The sequence below is a fragment of the Sciurus vulgaris genome, assembly GCF_902686455.1.
Source record: "Sciurus vulgaris genome assembly, chromosome: 10".
Lineage (NCBI taxonomy): Eukaryota > Metazoa > Chordata > Mammalia > Rodentia > Sciuridae > Sciurus > Sciurus vulgaris.
The window spans coordinates 144,974,129-144,996,755 of NC_136470.1; positions in this window are offsets into that span (position 1 = coordinate 144,974,129).

Below are 22,627 nucleotides of genomic sequence, written 5' to 3' on the forward strand. Positions count from 1 at the left end.
GAGTGATGCGATCACTATCAGCAAAAAGTTCTGTTACTCCCCAAACTCTACAAGGGCTATGACAACTGCTTCCATTTTGTGAGCCTTGAGTTGAAGAGTTCTGTGCCTTGTTTCTTAAATGATTTGGTAACATCTTGCCCTCAACATCAGTAACTAATTTACACTCATTAACCCAATGATTTCCCTTTCTGCACTTTGGGCAGAGGTCTGGGGTACAAGGTGTAACAGATTTTACTATAGTTATCTCTTGGCTTTTCTTTTGTTAGGGCATTGTCTCTTTGATGCTGTATATATGTGCATACACTCCAGGATCATATTAATTTTGAGTATCTATTGAAGCATATTAGCCTTCTATTAGCATATCAACATTTCTACCTTGCTACTGCATTTCTGCAAGCAGTTTCAGCAGTTATTTCTTGCCACTGAGCTCTCCAACTAGACATTGTCCTCCAGATAACACTGCTCTGCATAGCTGTTTCCAATCAGTTGTAACTGCCTCTTTAAGTTTTTTGTATTACATTCAGCTCTCTCCTACCTTTTTCCCTTGTTCTTAAGTTTTCACTACCACTTAGTTATTCCTTTTTGGGGCTCTTTGTATTAGGTTTAGCTTTCTCCTACATTTTTCCCTTCTTAAACTTTCTGAGTAATTGTTCTCTAAGTCACTACCATGCAATTATTCCTCACTTTGTTTCCTTTAACAGTTCTTTTCTGTTGCTATTAGATCCTGTTTATGAAGATCCACTTGTGGCACATTGAGCAACTTTTCCTCTATAAACCCTGGGCTTATTTCTGCTTGAGTTTGAACAGATGATCGTACAGTGGTTTCCTTATTTTCTAATTCTTCCTCAGTGTTTCCTTCCTCCCCAGAACTTTCCTGTTTTTGGTTACCCCAGCTAACTTCCTTCTTAATCTCTCCCAGCACTTCTTCTCCTTCTTGTTTCATGCCTCCTTTTGAATTATCCCTTCAAACTGACTTCATGATATTTCTGAATTTATCCTTCACTGTACAAAGGCCACACTAACAGTAGTACAAACACACAAACAATACAAGATACACACATTCTGAAGCTCCTTTATCATTCTCTTTACAATGCGACCAAAGACATGAACTCTTGACAAACAACAAACACACAAAATTATTATTTTAATACCTGGCCAGTCCACCGGGGGTTACTTTACCCAGCTCCCTGTCCACTGGGGGTTACTTTACCCATCTCCCTGTCCACCAGGGGTTACTTTGCCCAAATTCCTGTATACTATTTTTTTAGTTTTAAACACAAACAACACAAATACAAGCAGTTTTGCACTTCACTGTCGTGTCCTTTGTGACCTTTAGTTTTTTACCAACACTATTTCTTTTTACTATCCCTCGCCTTTAAACTGCTCTGGCCAGAGACTTCTGCGAGGTTCCTACTTTCCCTGCTGTATCTATTCCCAGAGGCGGATCTTGAATTTTCCCTTGCCCTATTCCTGTGAGGTTCCTCAGTTTCCCCACCGTGAAGATTTCCCTTTTTTTCCTGTAAGGTTGTTGCTAATTTTTCTTCCCTGCATGCTCCCCATTCCCCGGACAGGCCACCATTTGTCGCTGGCTCTTTGCGGTACAAAATCCATGGATATTTGTCACCGCCTGCAGCAACAACTTGCACGGGTCTTATGGGTGGTGGACTGGAAACTGAGCTATTTCTATCTTTCTCTTTAGTGCACTGCTTTCTCGCTTGTTTGTTTATAGAGGATAGAGGAAATGAGGCTAACTTGCTTTGAGAGGAGAGAGAGAGAGAGACTTTGCTTAAGAGAGACTTCGAGAGAAGGACAGGCTTTGCTTAGAGCTTAGAGGAAGAGAGATTTGCTACACCTGCTAGCTGCTGCCGCTTTGCCCTACTAGCTGCTGCATTTTTCCTTCTAGCTGCTGCCTCACGTGTTTTGCTGCTTCCTTACTGGTGCATCCTGCATCCTGTGAACTCAGGATGCGTCTACCTAAGGTGCTTTAGTGATGCGTCTCAGTTCTCCATTCTGCGATCTGCCTTCTGCCGCTGCCCCTACTCGCTGCTTTTATCGGCTAGCAGCTTCTGTGTGATTTTTCTGTCTCGCTCCGCCTATGCTTACATCACCTCCAGGAGGCAGAGAGCAGGGCCATGCCTCTTACGCAAAGATTAGGCCAGACGCTCCGAGCAGGCACAATTAGGAGTGCTCGAGAACACATGCACATACACTGTGTGTGGACAATAAATCACCTGAGTGTGCTTATGTCAATTAACCTCCTCGATGCCGATGTGTTCAACATGGCACAGCCCCCAACAAATGACATTGGTCCAAGACAACCTCTTGAATAGCAATGAGGTAGAACACTAAAGGAGAGTTTATTGATGAATCTGAATTGAAATGTTTTATGCTGTTTGTGCATTTTGCTACAATAGCAAGTAGCAATAGGAATTCGTTTTAAGCATTCCAAATATATACCTATCACTCCAAGAGTTTCCCATATCTTAATGCATACACCCAAAATAATCTGTTGATAGTGGTAATTTTCTTTTTAATCTTTGAGGACATTTTGTCAAACATCCAATTAATGCTCTTCCTCAGTTTTTTGCAAGTTGACCTGGCCTATAATTAGAGAAAGGAAAAGAAACACCAAAATAAAGAGTGAAGTTAAAAGAATTTTATAGATTTTATTGACAGTCATTATAATATAGATGAGTAATGTAAACAAATTAAGAAGGCAATAAAAACAAATAAATTAAATTATACATTTTAGTACACATGCAAAAGTGTCAATGTTTTATGTACTAAAACAATAGACAATATTTCACATAAATGAGAGTAGAAATATTCAATTTTTTAAAATCACAATTGATGCTTTTTATGACACTACTGACATATAACATTGGAGAACAATATAAAGAGCTAAATATTCTGAGTCTTTTACTTTCTTGATATTTTTCACTTATCATCTATGAACTATATTTTCAAATTTTAATGTACTAAGAAACAGGCTTTTTTAACTGTTTCTTTTACTGAAGATATAGGGAGATTTAAATGTATATGCCTTTGAACTTGAGGTGAAATAAAATGAAGACATACAGAGCTATGGTTTCCTTCAAGCCTCAAGTTACAAAGCCAATGTCTAGTAAACAAACATGAGAACTTTTGTTCTCCAAAGCAAGTCACAACTAAAGAGAAATTAAAAAGAAAAGACTAATATAGTTATAAAACATGGTGGTTTACACAGAGTATTTTTAAAAAATTCTGTGGAGATACTTAATAATAAAGAGGAATCCATTATCATTATTGGGAAGAGTCTGGCAGATAGGTTTTGAATAAAGTGTCAATGCACGTAAAAGGACAGCATCATGGTTTTTATACGAATGGCAAGAAGGAAGTGAAATGAAATAAAAAGTAGAGCAAAATGTCAATCTCCTTCTGATAAATGTTTTACTTGAAGTTTGATCTGTGAATGTTCTCCATGCTATAGAAGTGCTAAAAGGTAGTTGAACAGACACTTTAATATTCTAGAGAATGAGTCTCTTTTTTTCCTGGTTTGCTTTAGTATAATGAACATCATTATAATATGAATTATGAGAAAGCAATTCTGGCTTAATGGAAGGGATGCCAAAAGATTCAAGATTAATGTCATCCATTATGAGCATGTAAAACTGAGGGAAAGATCACTGAATTGGGCTCAAAGAATTTTGTCCCCATGGGAGATGTAAGGGTCAAGTCTACAGACATTGATGGAAAACATGAAGATGGACTCTCAGGGCATGGATTTCCAGCTGGAATCTGTGCCTTGTTCCCTATGTCAACTTTTTCTCCCAGTTTCCTCAGGCTAATTCTGTAGGTTAATATGGTGCACATCATGCTTGTCATAGTAAAGAAGGTGATGGGTTGAACCCAGTGACAGTGTTGGAAATCTTCCCATGTCACACTTGGATAGAGTTCCTCCAAGGAAGTTGGACAGAGGAAAAGAGGTACTGGAACCAAGTGAGGGCTTGGCACAGGGTGCTGGAAAGTTCAGAGGAGCTAGAGGCCCAGGTAGCAGGACATGCCTGGAGGGCAAAAATCTCCTATGGCTATGACAGTCTGCAATGCCCACACAAGGGACAGCAGTCCAAACTTCATCATGCCTGAGCCAGTGGAGCCACATGGGAAGACAAAGTTATGCCCTAAACTGCCTCCCATGTGGGACTGACCCAGACCAACTAAGCACATGGTGGGTAATTTGGGAGAGTTGTGGACAGGATAGCCAAGTTCTGTGCAGGACAGCATGACAGACAGAACCCATGTCGTTTCTGAGGTGAGTTGGTTCATCTCCATCCCTCAAAGGCTTTGGACATGCACAGAGCTGCAGGGCATCTTCCTGGCTTAGAACTTTGGAAATCTTCCTCTAGTGAGACTGGGCAGTTGTGGCAGGATGGGGGTTGGGACTTCCTTGAGAAAGCAGCTGAGGAGTGGATGGATGGGTATTTCCAGAGACTTCAGAGCCCATGGTCTGATATGAACCATGATTCAATGCTCCAAATTTGGGCTAATTTGCCAAAAGAGATAGTTCCATATTGACTCCTCTAGGCAGGGAAGATGAAAAACAGGACTTACCAAGACTCATGAGTGTGAAAAGTGATGAAGAAAACACAGATTGGGCTCCCTAAATACAATGGAGAGTGATTCTCTTCTAATTATTCTGTTTCAAAACTTTATGTTACCATAGGCAATGAATGGAATCCTCTTTTAGTGTGCATTTTTTAATTATTGAAGTTGATGGAGCATTCAAATGGAATGTTAAAAGAAAGTATGTTTTACTTCTTTAGCAATATCTAATGACTCATCAATAGCACAGTGCAAATCTGTATTACTACAACATTCACATGTCAAAAAGAAAATATATTCAATACTACAGACCATGAATCTATTACATGAATAAAAATGAAGTTTACAAAAATTAAGAGGAAGCTCCAAATGCTACAAATTAACTATTTTGAAAAGGAAATAAAGTGGTTTAAGACATGTTACAATGGAAGGAAGTTTGCAAGTTTAAAATACATGGTATTTTGGAAGAAAAATGAAGCCCATGACCTGAACATACCTGACAACCAGCTACATCTGCTTTCTTCTCCTTCTCTGAGCTTCGTTCTCAGGAGTGATTATCTACAATTCAAATCTAACTTAAAATCTGCCTCTACATGCATCAGAATACATGGACCTTCATAGAACTCCTATTGTAGGCTCAAGACTAGTTTTAGCTGGAAGTCATTGAGTTCAGATCTTTCCTCTACCCAATTTTATTGATACAGTTTGAATGTGATGTGAGTAAAAATACTCAAATTCAGTGGGTTTTGCTTATGTTCTTTTCTACTAGGTACTGAACCAAGGGAAAATTAACTGATTTATGCCTGAGCTACATTAATAGCATTCCTTATATTCTTGCTTTTTATTCTGAGACTGGGTCTCACTAAATTGTGAAGGCTAATGTCAAACTTTTATTTGTCCTGCATTAGTCCCCTGAGTAGCTGGGATTACAGGTGTGCATGACCATGCCTGCCCAAACTCAATGTTTATGTGTACAAGAAGAAATAAATATGTAGGGTGCTTACAATATATTCAAGAAAAAAAGCACAAGTACTTCTATTTTTCAGAAAATATATATGTAATTTTGTTGCTACCTCCACAGCAATTATGACTGAGTAGACAATGAATCTTATGTGAACAATTCTAGGATTTGCCAAGTACTATGATATGATTATTTTAGTCAGTTATTTTGCTGCTGTAACTAAAGACCTGACCCTAAAAATTGTAGAGGAGGAAAAGTTTATTTCAGGGCTGAAGGTTTCAGAGGTCTCAGTCTATAGAAGGTTACAAACCAAGAAAAGACAGTGCTAACTTTTAGACCTACTATTCAAGTCCACATATTCTGTCACCTCCATTTCTCAGGGATTGAGGTGAGCCTGAACATCACAGTGGAAGAATGTGGCAGAGGGAAACAGCTCACATTGCAATGAGGAATCAAAAAGAGAGTCTTCACTCTCCAGATAAAAGTACATACCTCAAAGTCATGCCCCAATTCCAATCTCCTCCAGCCACAGCCTACCACTTCAGTTACCACAGTTGATTCCAATCAGGGCATTAAGTACCTGATGCAGTTAAGACTCTCACAACCCAATCACTTCTTCTCTGAACCTTCTCACACTGTCTTAAAAGTGGGCTTTTGGGGAACACCTTCCAAGCAAAATATAACAATGATTTAGCATTAAACTGCAATATCCAGAGAATAGGATATATGATTGACTGTCACAATTTCATAGGAGAAAGCTGATGTGGTAAAGCTGTAATTCACCAACTTGTCTGCTACACAAACTTGAGGAAATGTACTGATTTTTCTGCAGTCACAATGGAGGAGAATGTTTTAATTCTATTTATTTTTCTGATAGAATTTACAAAGTTAAGCTCTGGAATTTGATTTGAAATCACCTCCCAAAATGGAAAAGATGTGATAAACTTACTATCAGCATTCAGGGAAAAGAAAATGGTGAAGAAAATTTGTCATTAAAGAATTTTTCTGAAATCCATCTCTGTCCTTCTTGTTTGGATACATTTTCTAATGTCTGATGCTCCAATAATAAAAAGCATTTTGCAATTATTAAAAGTGGAACTTCAAATAGTCAACAAATCTTAAAGTTACAAACCAAGAAAAGATCAGTGCTAATTGTAAGACCTACTCTTCAAGTCCACACATTGTGTCACCTGTGGTATTCTCCAATACCTATTTTTACTTAATGAAGGACATTGTATATTCTGGAACACACTAAATTGTATGAGTATTCCTTAGATTTTGTTTTTATCTCCCTTCTTTCACAAATCAGAGGGGAAAATAAATTCTGTATTTTCCTTTCAACACCAGTATCTAATTTGTAGTCTACCAAAAAACTCCATAAAAAGATGGTATGAAGGAAAATCTTCATATTTACATTTTGCAAAAGGTTACCTATGTAGAATCAAAGGGATAACAGAAAATCCTTCTAAGCCATAGACAACCAGCTTCTCTCCTAATCACCTCCCCATTCCTCTGCCAATCACTGGGGAAGAGATGATCAGAGATCAATAAGCTTCTACAAAATCCAAGAGAAATTACCCCTATTGGCATGAATTTCATCCTCAGGCAGCTGAGACAAGTATCACTTGGAAAAAATGAAGATAATGGGTGAGGACACACCACTTTGTGTCCTTTCTTTATTATCAACTTTATATTTATGTGACAAAAATACTTGAGAAGAATAACTTAAAAGAGAAATTATTTAATTTGAATTACACCTTCAAAGAATTCAGCCCATGACAGGCTGTCTTCAAAGCATAAACATCATGGAAGAAAGACATGGAGAAAATTGGCTGAGCTATGGAATCTAGGAGCAGAGAGAGATAGGAAAATGTTGGAAGAAGATAAACCAGTGCAGTGCACCTGCGAATGACCGTTTCCGTAAGTAGTTTCCAGCTCCCAGGACGACAGGTAGATACTGACACACTCATCCACTGAAGAATATAACCTTTTTGATTCTACATTTGCCTAAAAAACCCATCTCTGAGTCTCGCTGCACCACTGACTAGGCTACCAACACATATTATTTGGGGGATAGTCCAGTTTCAAATAAGAATAGTTCCCAAATCCACTCTTATAAGATGACTGTGCCTACAGAAGATTAAAGGAACAGAGGAACAAAATCTGTTGCCAGTAGAGTCAGGAAATTATTATCTGCTAAACTCCCATGTGAAATTGTAATGACCTGAATATAAATATTTTTAAACTATCATTCTTTACTTGGAGAAAAATGGGAATATGCTGTGTCTGATTCAGTAGTGCATGGGAAAGATAGCTGATAATCCTATGAACTGGAGAGGGAAAACAGAGAATTGGAAATGCAGTGAGGGAACTCAAAATGTGAGAATTTATCACACCCATGAGCAGCTAGAATGAGGAAAGAGTATCTTAGATTTGAGACCCTTCTTATACTGTGAAAGATTCAGAAGAGGTGACACCTGGGCAGAAGGAACGAACTGAAGTCCTGTGGGAAAAAAGATCCTCCCACACAGAGAACACATATATTGATCTGGAGTCTTGCCTCATGACCTTTTCAGGCACTCTACACAAACTGTGGACATACATTGATACCCAGTTATGGATGGCATTATGAGGAAACTGCAGTTAGGATCACAGTTTATTAATAGTTCACACTGAAGAATTTGCCTGGCCAAGGTATTGCTATTTCTGACAGTAAGGAGTCACCTGTCCATCATGATGAACAAATGTTTGCACAATCTGCACAACTATGGCTTATCATTGACAATTACCACATTAACATAATTCAACTTGGTCACACAGTATAAGGTGCACAAAATCCTGTATTCTTATATTTTCTGAAAGAAAACACCAAAAACATCAGAGCTTAAAGTAACAGAAGCTTATTCTTTTACAGATTTATGTTTTCAGTGCTGTAGATTAATGTCAAAGGGTTTGCACACCCCCAGGGCCTTCAGAGACATAGGGGAGAATCATTCTATCTTCTGGTTGCCACTAGCACTACTTATGTCTGTAAATACTTCTCTTCCCTTTGTGATGATGTAGCCATGAAAACTTGTAGATACATAATCTACCCTTCCATAGATCATAGTAGTACCACAACATGTTATATCTCTCAAACTGCACAGAGTCTGGGCACTATAAAACCAAAGATGGAAGATCCTGCAATAAGCTCATCCACGAAACTTTGAATTCTAAGAGAAAAAAAAAAAAAGTCATTATTAAGAGAAATGCAGATCAAAACTACACTAAAGATTCCATCTCATCCCAATTAGAATGCTGATTGTCAAGAATACAAGCAACAATAGGTGTTGGAGAGGATGTGGGGAAAAAGGTACACTCATACATTGCTGGTGGGGCTGCAAATTAGTGCAGTCATTCTGGAAAGCAGTGTGGAGATTCCTTCGAAAACTTGGAATGGACACACCATTTGACCCAGCTATCCCACTCCTCAGCCTATACCCAAAGGACTTAAAATTAGCATACTACAGAGATACAGCCACATCAATATTCATAGCAGCTCAATTCACAATAGCCAGATGGTGGAACCAACCTAGATGCCCTTCAATTGATGAATGGATAAAGAAACTGTGGTATATATATATGATGGAATATTACTCAGCTGTGAAGAATAATAAAATTATGGCATTTGCAGGCAAATGGATGAAACTGGAGAATATCATGCTAAGTGAAATAAGCCAATCTCAAAAATCCAAAAGGTGAATGATCTCAATGATAAGCAGATGATGACACCTAATGGGGGGTGGGAAGGGGTCAAGAATGGAGGAAGGACTGTACAGAAGGAAAAGAGGGGTGGGAGGGGTGGGGGGAAGGAAAAAATAACAGAATGAATCAAACATCATTACCCTATGTAAATGTATGATTACACAAATGATATGCTGTCATTCCATGTACAAACAGAAACAACATGTATCCCATTTGTTTACAGTAAAAATAAATGAAAAAATTTTTAAAAAGTCATTATCCTTTCCTGACACCAATGTATATTATTAAAGGGTAAATTTGCAATAATAAAGACCAAGAAATTATGAAACAAAGAAATCTATAAATGAATCCATAGGTATAAGAAACGATTTGTATTTTAAATAGAAATAGAAGGTAATATATAAGTCCAATGACACTGAGACTAACATTAAATGTGGAGGCATGATACAATCAAATCTAAAGGTACATGTTTGTGCTTGGGGCACAGTTCACTGAAAGTGTGTATAGAGAATGTGAAAGGCCCTGAGCTCAAACTCCAGCACAAAAATAAAAGACCTATGCTCAGAGTAGAGGGAGGATGACATTGGAAATCTAACACTATACGATGCTGCTGACCATTCCTCCTCCAGGAACACATTGCATAAGCATATTGCTTCAAGTCCCTCTTGGCAAATTAAGAAATGAGTCAATAGACTTATGTACATTGGACCACAGAGAAAATTTCTGACATCAAACGTGGAAGAAAACCTAGGGTCACCTTGGGCATTAGCCCAGGATTACCAAAAGTACTGCATAATTGAAACAGAATCACCAAGAGTCAGTGTCACCCTGAGGAGAGAAACATTGTGACCATATATACACACCCTAACTCTAATGTTTGCTGTGATGGAGACCTCAATTTCCCTAGTACTTAAGGGGAAGAATCTAGACAGTAATAAGTATTAAACCACAGAAAGAGTGGTGGTCTTCTACTACTTACCCAACTACTTCCATGGACTCAACAACTGGTATTAGGGAAGAGAGGAAGTTAAATCACAAGGAATATGTTTTATGCCTACAGAGATTTGTTAGGGTATGTCTCGTCCAGTGAGTACAATGAAGACTCGGCTATCAAATGAAGTTTTAAGGTCTTTATTTTTATGGGAGAGCTTCTGAGCCAAGTGCCTGGTTCTTCCTCCTCCTCCACTGCTGCCATCTTCCTCTTCTTCTCTTGTCATGCAGCTCGCTCCTTCTTTTCTCTCGTGCAGCTGCCGCTTCTCTCTTCTTCCTCTCTCATCGTACCGCCGCCGCCTCTCCTCTTCTCTCAACCCGCAGCTGCTGCCTGCCTGCTTGCCTTGCTCTTCTCTGCCACGCAAAATACACAGCTTTATGGGATATAACAGCCAATCACCTTAACGGGTCAGGCGTTTGGCTCGTGGAGACTTAATGGTGGGTAATGAGGACATGTACTGATCACGAGCTAAGCACGGACGCGGAGGAGATCAGTCAGCCAATAGAAAGCACTTCCTTAAAGTTGTTTTTTTCTTTGCAGTTGGGCTTCTCTGTGCCATCTTAGGGCGAGGCCGGCCACCACTTCGGGCCCTACAGGGCAGCGGTCTCCAACATCTTCCCCTTTCTGTTTTCTTAATGGGCTTAGGATCAGGTCATCATGATAGCTCATGTGGCGAGCACCATCCTTACCCGTCATCGGAATTCTGACCTCCAGGCGTCAGAACCCTGTCTTAGGTTGGTATGGGCCCCCATGAGCCTATCTGTGACTCTGGATCCCCGGGATCGTGCCTGTCTTAGGTTGCATAACACCAGAACATATTCTTACCCGTCATTGGTATCTCACCCATCTTGGGATGAGGACCTGTCTTAGGTTGATATATGTCTCTGTTTGCTTACCCGTCATTGGCTACCAATCCAGCATATTTAGCCATGCCTGGGGAGATGTGCCAGTTTGAAGCGCCATAAGTGCCATTTTGATGGTCTGATGTTCTCCCTGTTGTTGGCGTCTTACGTGCATAAGGCATCAGATCGTTAGTCCAAACCCAGTACCATAAGTATTCCAAGAGCCATGATGTCTGCCCATGTTTTAGTCTCTAATCCTAATTGAGTGGTAAGGTTATCAGGAGTATAAGATCAGTTATGCCAGCCTTTAAGTGGGCATCAATAAACTTTTGTGTTTGTAAAGCTGAGGTGGTTCTTTGAGCTATATTATTGACAGCTTGTGCTATTGGTATTGTAGTAGCTAATGCTGTTGCTGCTGCGGCAGCTGCAGCAGCAGACACAGCCACTGCTGTAACCACTGCTGCTGTAATGCTGAAGTCTCTTTTGTTTCTAGACAAAATCATAGGCAGCTCTTCATCAGTTATGGAGACTGGTTACTGCAACGGAAAACTGGGAGGCATTCCAACATTGTGAAAGGAAACAAGTTACGTTAGCATCAGAACAATTTAGGATGGTAGTACTATGGTTAGTTAATAGAAACATGAAAGGGGGAGACACACAAACTGGAGTGGGAGGAAATGTTATGCTTCTATTACAGTTAAGAGACTGAGTAGCAGATAGGAAAGAAGAATTGTCCCAATTAGAGGAGTTCCACTGGCACAATTTATGTTCCACTTCCAGAAGGCTGAAAAATGACTGTATATTAGTATATCCTTTTGTGATAGACATCAGAAGCCAGTTATAAGGATTGACATGTTTCATTCCTAACTGAACATCATCCTGGTAAAGAAAAAGATGTAAAAGAACGGTCTGTGAATCAAAGGGAATTGCAGGCAATCCTGTAGGTGGAAGAATAGAAGAGGTATTAGTTAATGGTAAAGGATGATGACGTCTTAGATGCGGGTCTTGTTAATCTCTCTGGGATCCAGACTGGTGTTTTTTCACCCTGTGGGAAAACATATATGGAGCCTCGACTCCAGAATAACACTGGATCCGGGCCTCTCCACTGTCCATTGAGTACATCCTTCCATTGTACAAGGAACTTTGGAGTCGCTGTAGGATTTTCGTGTCTATCTGTGGCTGTTTTTCCATCTTTGTCCAAATTTAGAAAATTTAAAGTAAATAGTGCTATGTTTAGTTTATCTTTAGGAGACCTGTATGTGTCTCCTATTCTCCCTTTTTATTTATTTAAAGCAGCCTTTAGTGTTTGATTGGCTCTTTCAATGATTCCTTGTCCCATAGGATTGTATGGAATTCCAGTGGAATGGGAAATATCAAAGGTACTTAAGAAATTTTTAAATGATGCAGAAATATATGCAGGCCCATTGTCTGTCTTATATTGCTTAGGCTTTCCCCAAGTCGCAAAGGCCTGTAAGCAATGTGATATTACGTCTTTTATTTTTTCTCCACTATGTAATGAAGCAAATATAACCCCCGAGTAGGTATCAATAGTTACATGGACAAATTTGAGGTTTCCAAACTCTGGAATATGTGTTACATCCATCTGCCATAGATGGTTGGGCAATAGGCCTTTTGAATTAATGCTATTATTAGGTGAATTTATGTATGTTACACAATTATTACAGTGTTTTACAATGGTTCGGGCTTGTTCTTTGGTTATATTGAATTTTATTTGTAAGGTTTTAGAATTTACATGAAATTTACTATGGAAGTTTTGTGCTTCTCCTATTATAGAAAAAACATGAAGATCCCTTGTGGCTAGATCAGCTATATTATTGCCCTGTGTTAATGGACCTGGCAAGTCTGTGTGAGCTCTTAAATGTCCTATGTAGAATGGCTCTGTTCTACTCCAAATGAGTTTTTGTAATGCTAAGAGTATGTTGGATATGGTGGAATTTTTGTTGATTAGACAGGCGTCTTCCAGTTGTTGAACTGCATTAACAGCATAATGGCTATCCGACAGAATATTTACAGTTACTACAGAAGGAAGCTGGGAGAGGGAGCTCAGAAAGTGGCAAACACCCACTAAGACTGCAAGTGGTGCCATGGATTTTTCCTTTGAACTCTTTGATGCAGGAGAAGATAGAGAGCAGCCCAACTGTCACCTACATTAGTTGCTTAAGTACATGTTGGAAGTGCAGATGTGCCACTTCCTCTTGGAAGGAGGTTTTCTATTCACTGGATAGCTCATCTATAGCATCTTTTATTCCATGGACTACATCCTGAACTTACAAGCACTGGGGTCAAAGTACACTGAGCATGTTCAAATCTCCAAAGATCCAAAGAAGTGGTTGGAAAATAGAAAATGAAAGAACTTAAGACAGTGATCTGTGACTTACTTTGACCAACAAACCAGGAACAGATGATGTGTGTCACTGCCTATAATATCAAGATAGACTAGATTGTTCCATACAGTATGTTTCCTGCCTCCATGTTGGAAACAGTTATGAAAAGATGGAGTTCTCTCACATTGGTTGCCTGGGTGACCACAATAAGTAGAGCCTCCTCCCAACACACACTGAATAATTAGTGTGACCAAGAAATTGGCCTTGGTTGAACTAAGTCATTGGGGGTATTTTCTAAAGAAACTTGGAAGTGTCCCGATTTCTGAATTGTTGCCAACTGTTGCTATTCTTTTTTCCTCTGCAAGTTTCAACAATTCTTTATCTTTGCTTTCCCATTCTCAGCTTTAGTATTAAAACTTTGACCTTTTATCAGAAAAAAAGAAGCAACTAGTACACAATATCAAACCACAAAAAGTGCAGATTTTCTATGAGTGTTCAAGTTTACCTATGGATTTACCAACAAGGATCAGGGAAGAGGATTTATATCTCTAAGGTGTGAGTTTTTCTTTTTTTTAAATTTCTTTTAGTGTAAACAAATGGGATACATGTTGTTTCTCTGTTTGTACATGGCGTAAAGGCATTCCATTTGTGTAATCATAAATTTACATAGAATAATGTTGTTTGATTCATTCTGTTATTTTTTCCCTTTCCCCCACCCCTCCCACCCCTCTTTTCCCTCTATACAGTCCTTCCTTCCTCCATACTTGCCCCCCTCCCTAACCCTAACTCTAACCCTAACACTAACCCTTCCCTCCCCCCCATTATGTGTCATCCTCCACTTATTAGCGATATCATTCATCCTTTGGCTTTTTGAGATTGGCTTATCTCACTTAGCATGATATTCTCCAATTTCATCCATTTGCCTGCAAATGCCATAATTTTACCATTCTTTATGGCTGAGTAATATTCCATTGTATATATATACCACAGTTTCTTTCTCCACTCATCAATTGAAGGGCATCTAGGTTGGTTCCACAGTCTGGCTATTGTGAATTGAGCAGCTATGAACATTGATGTGGCTGTGTCTCTGTAGTATGCTGATTTTAAGTCCTTTGGGTATAGGCCAAGGAGTGGGAGAGCTGGGTCAAATGGAGGGTCCATTCCAAGTTTTCTAAGGAATCTCCACACTGCTTTCCAAAGTGTCTGCACTAATTTGCAGCCCCACCAGCAATGTATGAGTGTACCTTTCTCCCCACATCCTCGCCAAAACCTGTTGTTGCTCGTATTCTTGATAATCGCCATTCTAATTGGGGTGAGATGGAATCTTAGGGTGGTTTTGATTTGCATTTCTCTTATTACTAGAGATGTTGAACATTTTTCCACATGTTTGTTGATTGCTTGTAGATCTTCTTCTGTGAAGTGTCTATTCATTTCCTTAGCCCATTTGTCGACTGGATTATTTGAATTCTTGGAGTAGAGTTTTTTGAGTTCTTTATAGATTCTGGAGATTAGTGCTCTATCTGAAGTATGATTGGCAAAGATATTCTCCCACTCTGTAGGCTCTTTCTTCGCATTGCTGATAGTTTACTTTGCTGAGAGAAAGCTTTTTAGTTTGAATCTATCCCAGTGGTTGATTCTAGCTTTTATTTCTTGTGCTATGGGAGTCCTGTTAAGGAAGTCTGATCCTAGACCAACAAGGTGAAGATTTGGACCTACTTTTTCTTCTATAATCTGCAGGGTCTCTGGTCTGATTCCGAGGTTCTTAATCCATTTTGAGTTTAGTTTCGTGCATGGTGAGAGATATGGGTTTAGTTTCATTCTGTTGCATATGGATTTCCAATTCTCCCAGCACCATTTGTTGAAGAGGCTATCTTTTCTCCATTGCATATTTTTGGCCCCTTTGTCTAGTATGAGAAAATTGTATTTATTTGGGTTTGTGTCCGTGTCCTCTATTCTGTACCATTGATCTACCTTTCTATTTTGGTACCAATACCATGCCGTTTTTGTTACTATTGCTTTGTAGTAGAGTTGAAGATCTGGTATTGCAATACCCCCTGTTTCACTCTTCCTGCTAAGGATTGCTTTAGCTATTCTGGGTTTCTTATTCTTCCAGATGAATTTCATAATTGCTTGCTCTTTTTCTGTAAGGTATGTCATTGGGATTTTAATTGGAATTGCTTTGAATTTGTATAGCACTTTCGGTAGTATGGCCATTTTGACAATATTAATTCTTCCTATCCAAGAACATGGAAGGTCTTTCCATCTTCTAAGGTGTTCTTTAATTTCTTTCTTTAGTGTTGTATAGTTCTCATTGTAGAGGTCTTTCACCTCTTTTGTGAGATTGATTCCCAAGTATTTTATTGTTTTCGAGGCTATTGTGAATGGGGTAGTTTTCCTAATTTCTCTTTCTGAAGATTCATCACTTGTGTATAGAAATGCGTTGGATTTATGGGCAATGATCTTGTAACCTGCTACTTTACTGAATTCACTTATGAGTTCTAAGAGTTTTCTGGTGGAATTTCCATGTTCCTCTAAATATATAATCATGTCATCAGCGAACAGGGATAGTTTGAGTTCTTCTTTTCCAATTTGTATCCCTTTAATTTCTTTGGTTTGTCTAATTGCTCTGGCCAGAGTCTCAAGAACGATGTTGAATAGAAGTGGTGAAAGAGGGCATCCCTGTCTTGTTCCAGTTTTTAGGGGGAATGCTTTCAGTTTTTCACCATTTAGAATGATATTAGCCATGGGCTTAGCATAAATGGCCTTTACAATGTTAAGGAATGTTCCCACTATCCCTCCTTTTTCCTAGTGTTTTGAGCATGAAGGTGTGCTGTATTTTATCAAATGCTTTTTCTGCATCTATTGAAATAATCATGTGATTCTTGACTTTAAGTCTATTAATATGGTGAATTACATTTATTGATTTCCTGATGTTGAACCAACTTTGCATCCCTGGGATGAAACCCACTAGATCATGGTGCATTATCTTTTTAATATGTTTTTGTATGCGATTTGCTAAAATTTTGTTGAGAATTTTTGTGTGGATGTTCATTAAGGATATTGGTCTGAAATTTTCTTTCCTTGATGAGTCTCTGTCTGGTTTAGGTATCAGTGTGATATTGGCTTCATAGAATGAGTTTGGGAGGGTTCCCTCCTCTTCTATTTTATGGAATACTTTGAGAAGTATTGGAATGAGCTCTTCTTTAAAGGTTTTGTAGAACTCGGCTGAGAACCCATCTGGTCCCGGACTTTTCTTTGTTGGTAGGCTTTTGATGACTTCTTCTATTTCACTACTTGAAATTGGTCTATTTATATTGTTTATGTTCTCCTCATTCAGTTTAGGCAATTCATATGTCTCTAGAAACCTGTTGATGTCTTTGAAATTTTCTATTTTGTTGGAGCATAGATTTTCAAAATAGCTTCTAATTATGTTTTGTATTTCAATCCTGTCTGTTGTGATATTTCCTTATTTATTCCGAATTTTAGTGATTTGGGTTTTCTCTAGTCTTCTCTTTGTTAGTGTGGCTAAAGGTTTATCAATTTTGTTTATTTTTTCGAAGAACCAACTATTTATTTTGTCAATTTTTTGTATTGTTTCTTTTGTTTCAATTTCATTGATTTCAGCTCTGAATTTAACTATTTTCTGTCTTCTACTACTTTTGGTGCTGTTCTGTTCCTCTTTTTCTAGGGTTTTGAGCTGTAGTGTTAGGTCGTTTATTTGTTGAGTTTTACTTCTTTTATTAAATGCGCTCTATGAAATAAATTTCCCTCTAAGTACTGCTTTCATAGTGTCCCAGAGATTTTGATATGATGTTTCTTTGTTCTCATTTACCTCTACGAATTTTTTAATTTCCTTCCTAATATCTTCTGTTATCCATTCATCATATAATAGCATATTGTTTAATCTCCAGATGTTGGAATAGTTTCTGTGTTTTACACTTTCATTTATTTCTAACTTCAATCCATTATGATCTGATAGAATACATGCTAGTGTCTCTATCTTCTTGTATTTGCTAACATTAGCTTTGTGGCATAATATATGGTCTATTTTAGAGAAGGATCCATGTGCTGCTGAGAAGAAAGTGTATTCGCTCTTGGTTGGATGGTATATTCTATAAATGTCCGTTAAGTCTAAATTATTGATTGTGTTATTGAGATCTATGGTTTCTTTGTTCAATTTTTGTCTGGAAGATCTGTCCAGTGGTGAGAGAGGCGTGTTAAAATCACCTAGTATTATTGTGTTATGGTCTATTTGGTTTCTGAAATTGAGAAGGATTTGTTTGACATACATGGATGAGCCACTGTTTGGGGCATAGATGTTTATGATTGTTATATATTGCTGATTTATGCTTCCCTTAAGCGGTATGAAATGACCTTCTTTATCCCTTCTGACTAACTTTGGCTTGAAGTCCACATTATCTGAAATGAGGATGGATCCCCAGCTTTTTTGCTGAGTCCATGTGAATGGTATATTTTTCCCCATCCTTTCACCTTTAGTCTATGTGTATCTTTTTCTATGAGTGAGTCTCTTGCAGGCAACATATTGTTGGATCCTTCTTTTTAATCCAGTCTGCCAGTCTATGTCTTTTGATTGATGAATTCAGACCATTAACATTCAGGGTTATTATAGAGATATGATTTGGTTTCCCGGTCATTTAGTTCATTTTTTAAATTTTATTTATTTGTTTGACACAACTTGTTTCCTCCTTTATTTGACAATTCCTTTAGGGTAATTCCTCCCTTTGCTGATTTGCTTCTTTGTTTTTCATCTCTTCCTCATGGAATATTTTGCTGAGAATGTTCTGTAATGCTGGCTTTCTTTTTGTAAATTCTTTTAGCTTTTGTTTATCATGGAAGGATTTTATTTCATCGTCAAATTTGAAGGTAAGTTTTGCTGGGTATAAGATTCTTGGTTGGCATCTATTTTCTTTCAGGGCTTGAAAAATGTTGTTCCAGGCCCTTCTAGCTTTTAGGGTCTGGATTGAAAAGTCTGCTGATATCCGTATTGGTTTCCCCCTGAATGTAATTTGGTTCTTTTCTCTCACAGCCTTTAAAATTTTGTCTTTATTTTGTATGTTCGGTATTTTCATTATAATGTGCCTTGGTGTGGGTCTGTTGTAATTTTGTGTATTTGGAGTCCTATAAGCCTCTTGAACTTGATTTTCCATTTCATTCTTCAGATTTGGGAAATTTTCTGATATTATTTCATTGAATAAATTGTTCATTCCTTTGGCTTGTTTCTCTAGGCCTTCCTCAATCCCAATAATTCTTAAATTTGGCCTTTTCATGATATCCCATAGTTCTTGTAGGTTCTGTTCATGATTTCTTACCATCTTCTCTGTTTGTTCAACTTTGTTTTCAAGGTTAAATATTTTGTCTTCAATGTCTGAGGTTCTGTCTTCCAGGTGTTTTATCCTATTGGATATGCTTTCTATGGAGTTCTTAATTTGGTTTATTGTTTCTTTCATGTCAAGGATTTCTGTTTGCTTTTTTTTTAATATCTCTAACTCTTTATTGAAATGATCTTTTGCTTCCTGTATTTGCTCTTTTAAATGTCGATTGGTGCGATCATTCAATGTTTTCATTTGCTCTTTCATCTCATCAGTTGCTTCTCTGATCATTTTAATTATGTACATTCTGAACTCCTTTTCTGTCATTTCTTCTGCCATGCTGTCATTGGGTTTTATTGATGTAACATCTAGATTTGTTTGCAGCATTTTCTTTCCTTGTTTTCTCATATTGTTCAGGTTTCAGTGGACCACTGAGATATTGCAGATTTCCTCTATTGACTTACAATGTCCCTGAAGATTTCTATATATATCTCCCCTTAGCCTTCAGTAGGCTGAAGTCTTGGAGGAAGTTGATAATGCGGTGCTTCCACAAGGAAGCTGCCTCTCTAGGAGTGGTGGCCTTCAGGTGGGGTATAATCCCTTCTAGTGGGCAGAGGTGTCTCCACTTGTTGACCAATGGTCATCCAAAGGGGACCTAGGCTGTGGGCTGAGGCAAGGCCCGTTTGGGCCTGAGTCTCTGGTTTTACCGTCCTTGTGGGAATACCTCACCCGGCAGGGAAGACTCACCTGGTGGGGAGGTCTCGCTGGTCAGTTCCCTCCTAGAGGTTCCCCTCAATTTACAGCTACCACCTGGGCTGGGCTGCCTTCCTCTGCATAGTTCCCAGGGGCCCGGCCCTACCTCCTGGGCCTGGGAGCCTCACCCTTCGCAGATGAATCTCCTTAGGCTGCCCCTCCTCAGAGAATCTGCCCACAGGCCTGGAACCTTCACTCTGCCCTAAGCGTGTCTCTGTGTGGCTCTTCCACCAAGAAGCCTCCTAGATCCTGGGACCCTGCTCTGCACCTAATTGCCTGGCTATGCGGCCCCTCCTCTGAGCAGCCACCTGCGGCCCCGTACAATCGCTCTGAGTCCCAGAGACCCGCCACATGCCTTGTCCTCCAGACGGCCGCCCAGTATTCCGGTGCAGTCACTAGGAGTCCAAGCAACTTACTGTGTGCCTCCACCTCCCACCAACCACTCGTAGCCCTGGGCAATCAATCACTCCGAGTCGAAGTGACCGTCCCCGTTCCTCCTCCTTCTCCAGATAACCCCCCGGGTGTTCAGGAGTGGTCACTCTGAGTGGCTCTAAATCCACATGACCCGCTGCACGGGTCCTCTGGGCAACTGCCCGGAGCTCTGGTGCGGCCACTCAAGACCAAGCGATCCACCACGCTTCTCCTCCAGGCAGCCCCCCTGTGTTCAGGAGCTGTCATTTTAAGTCCAGACAACTCACCACTCGCCTTCTCCTCTGAGCAGCCGCCTGGAGCTCTAATGCAGTCACTGCGAGTCCAAACGACCCGCCACACTCCTCCTCCTCCTCCTCCTACTCCTCCGGGCAGGCCCCGGTGTTCAGAAGTGGTCTGAGTCCAAACAGCTCGCCATGCAGCCCCTCCTCTGGCAACCGCCTGTAGCTCTGGTGTAGTCACTCTGAATCCAAGCGGCCCGCGCTCCTCTTCCTCCTCATCATCCTCAGGGCAGGCCCCAGTGTTCAGAAGTGGTCTGAGTCCAAACAGCTTGCCGCGCAGCTTCTCCTCTGGCAACCGCCTGTAGCTCTGGTGCAGTAAATCCGAACCAAAGTGGCCACGTTCCTCCTCCTCCTCCTCAGGGCAGGCCCCGGTGTTCTGAGTCCACACAGCTCTCCTCGCCACTCCTCCCCTGGGCAGCTGCCGGAGCCCCAGTGGTGGCTCCGAGTCCCAGCGCTGTGCCGAAGGTGTGAGTTGTTCCTTAGAAAAAATTTGACAGAATATTCTGCCACCTGCTATTTCTGATACCAGAGTTTCTATCTACCTTGATTCATGCATTTAATATTGGGAAATACAGTATGTCATTGTTGTCTTGGGTGACAGTTCACTTCCTGATTACTGTCCCTCCACTACACACCCCACTAATACCGCCATGTCTAACAATTACTCCTAGGATTTGTACAGGTACTGACTGTCTGAATTTAACACCTGTCCTTCAAAGAACTACAACCTTAAACTCCAATCACTGGAGTAAATGTGACTGAACATGTTCAAATCTCCAGAGATTACAATCAAATGAATTGGCTTTGCCTTGCAAGCACATAGATGGATTGAAATCCCAAGAACACTTGCAGAAAAAAAGGTAAAATATCACAGATTCCTGTTCATTTACAGCATACAGTGGCTTCTTGGAAGCCTGGGATCTCACAAACTTACATCATGGATTAAAGGTACCAGTGAAACAGATTTCCTGCAGCTTGAACACGACTGTAGGAATGGATATTATAAAACACATGAAAAATAAAACATGCTCTAGATTATAAGGAAATGGACAAAAGGAAACCTTTGTAAGCTGTTGATGAGAATATAAATTTGGTAACATTTTTGCAAATATAGTTTGCAAAGTCATTATTTTAAAAATAATTAAAACAGAAATATGTGAGTCAGTAATAATTCTGAGTATACATCTAAAAGAGTTGGAATCATTCTGTTAAAGAAACAGCTGAAGTCCATTTTCATTGCTACTTGTGATGGTAATAAACTGTCAGCCTCCATTTAGGCTTGTTGTATCCTCCACAGCAGTGGGAAAGCTGCAATTTTGATCTTCATGGTCCTGTCAGTGAACATATGCAGCTTGGGGACTGCTTGACAGTGGCTTGTAGATAATGGGAGTTAATTGTGAATAATCATGTGTAATGTGATTTGTAGCAGCAATTTTTTGCACCTGTAATGTTACTTACTAATATCTCAAATACTTTCCATACCCCTTGGTAATCAGATTAAAACTAGTTTTTATTTTATGATGAGGCTAGGATTGCTTTGACCTTCTTACCCTAGTGCAATTCCAATTATCTTACTCTTTATAATGATAAATGTCTCAGTAGACTGGTAATCTTGTTATTGTATCTAATGTTTGACAAGACCAGTCTTGCTGAAGGCAGAAAGGAACTCCCTATTGGAAAAGAGGAAACTTTTCCATTTTCTGGCTATAATAAACAAGCACCATCTGGTAAAAAACTTTTTGATTATCCCTCTCATTTTCCAAGATAATGACCCTCTGATTTTAATTGGGTACCCATCAAAACAAATTATTTGATGGCCTCACATGTACCCAAATGTGTAGGACCTACCATAAAGTGTACTAAGAACATTATTTAATGTTGTTTTATTGTAAATATATTTAGATGATATATTTATGAGATGTATCTACTGAAAACATAGAAGAGTAATGGCACCCATGAACAATTCATGTAGCTCACAGTAAGATTTTAGTTCTAAATACCTTGGTCATGAGAAAAAAATATGGAGATTGAACTGGAAAATCTACTTCTAGAGTGAAAGGTAGGGAGTGAACAGGGTAGGAGAAAAGACAGACAGAAATTAGGAAGTAAAGAAATAATTCATGACTAATGGGATTTCTATAATTGGGCATGTGACAAGTTAAAGAGGCCTCCTTCATGAATGAGCCAGATTTCTGTTCATTCAGATGGTTGTAACTTCCCTCAATAACTGTGGGTCCTCAGTTAATCTCCCATTTTAGTTTATTCCTCCACTTCTCTCATTCAAGTCAAGCTTGAATTTGCAGATCTGTTTGCATTATTGAACACAAGTCCACCAAGGAAGTTTTATGGGCCATGACTCTTCATAGAAGT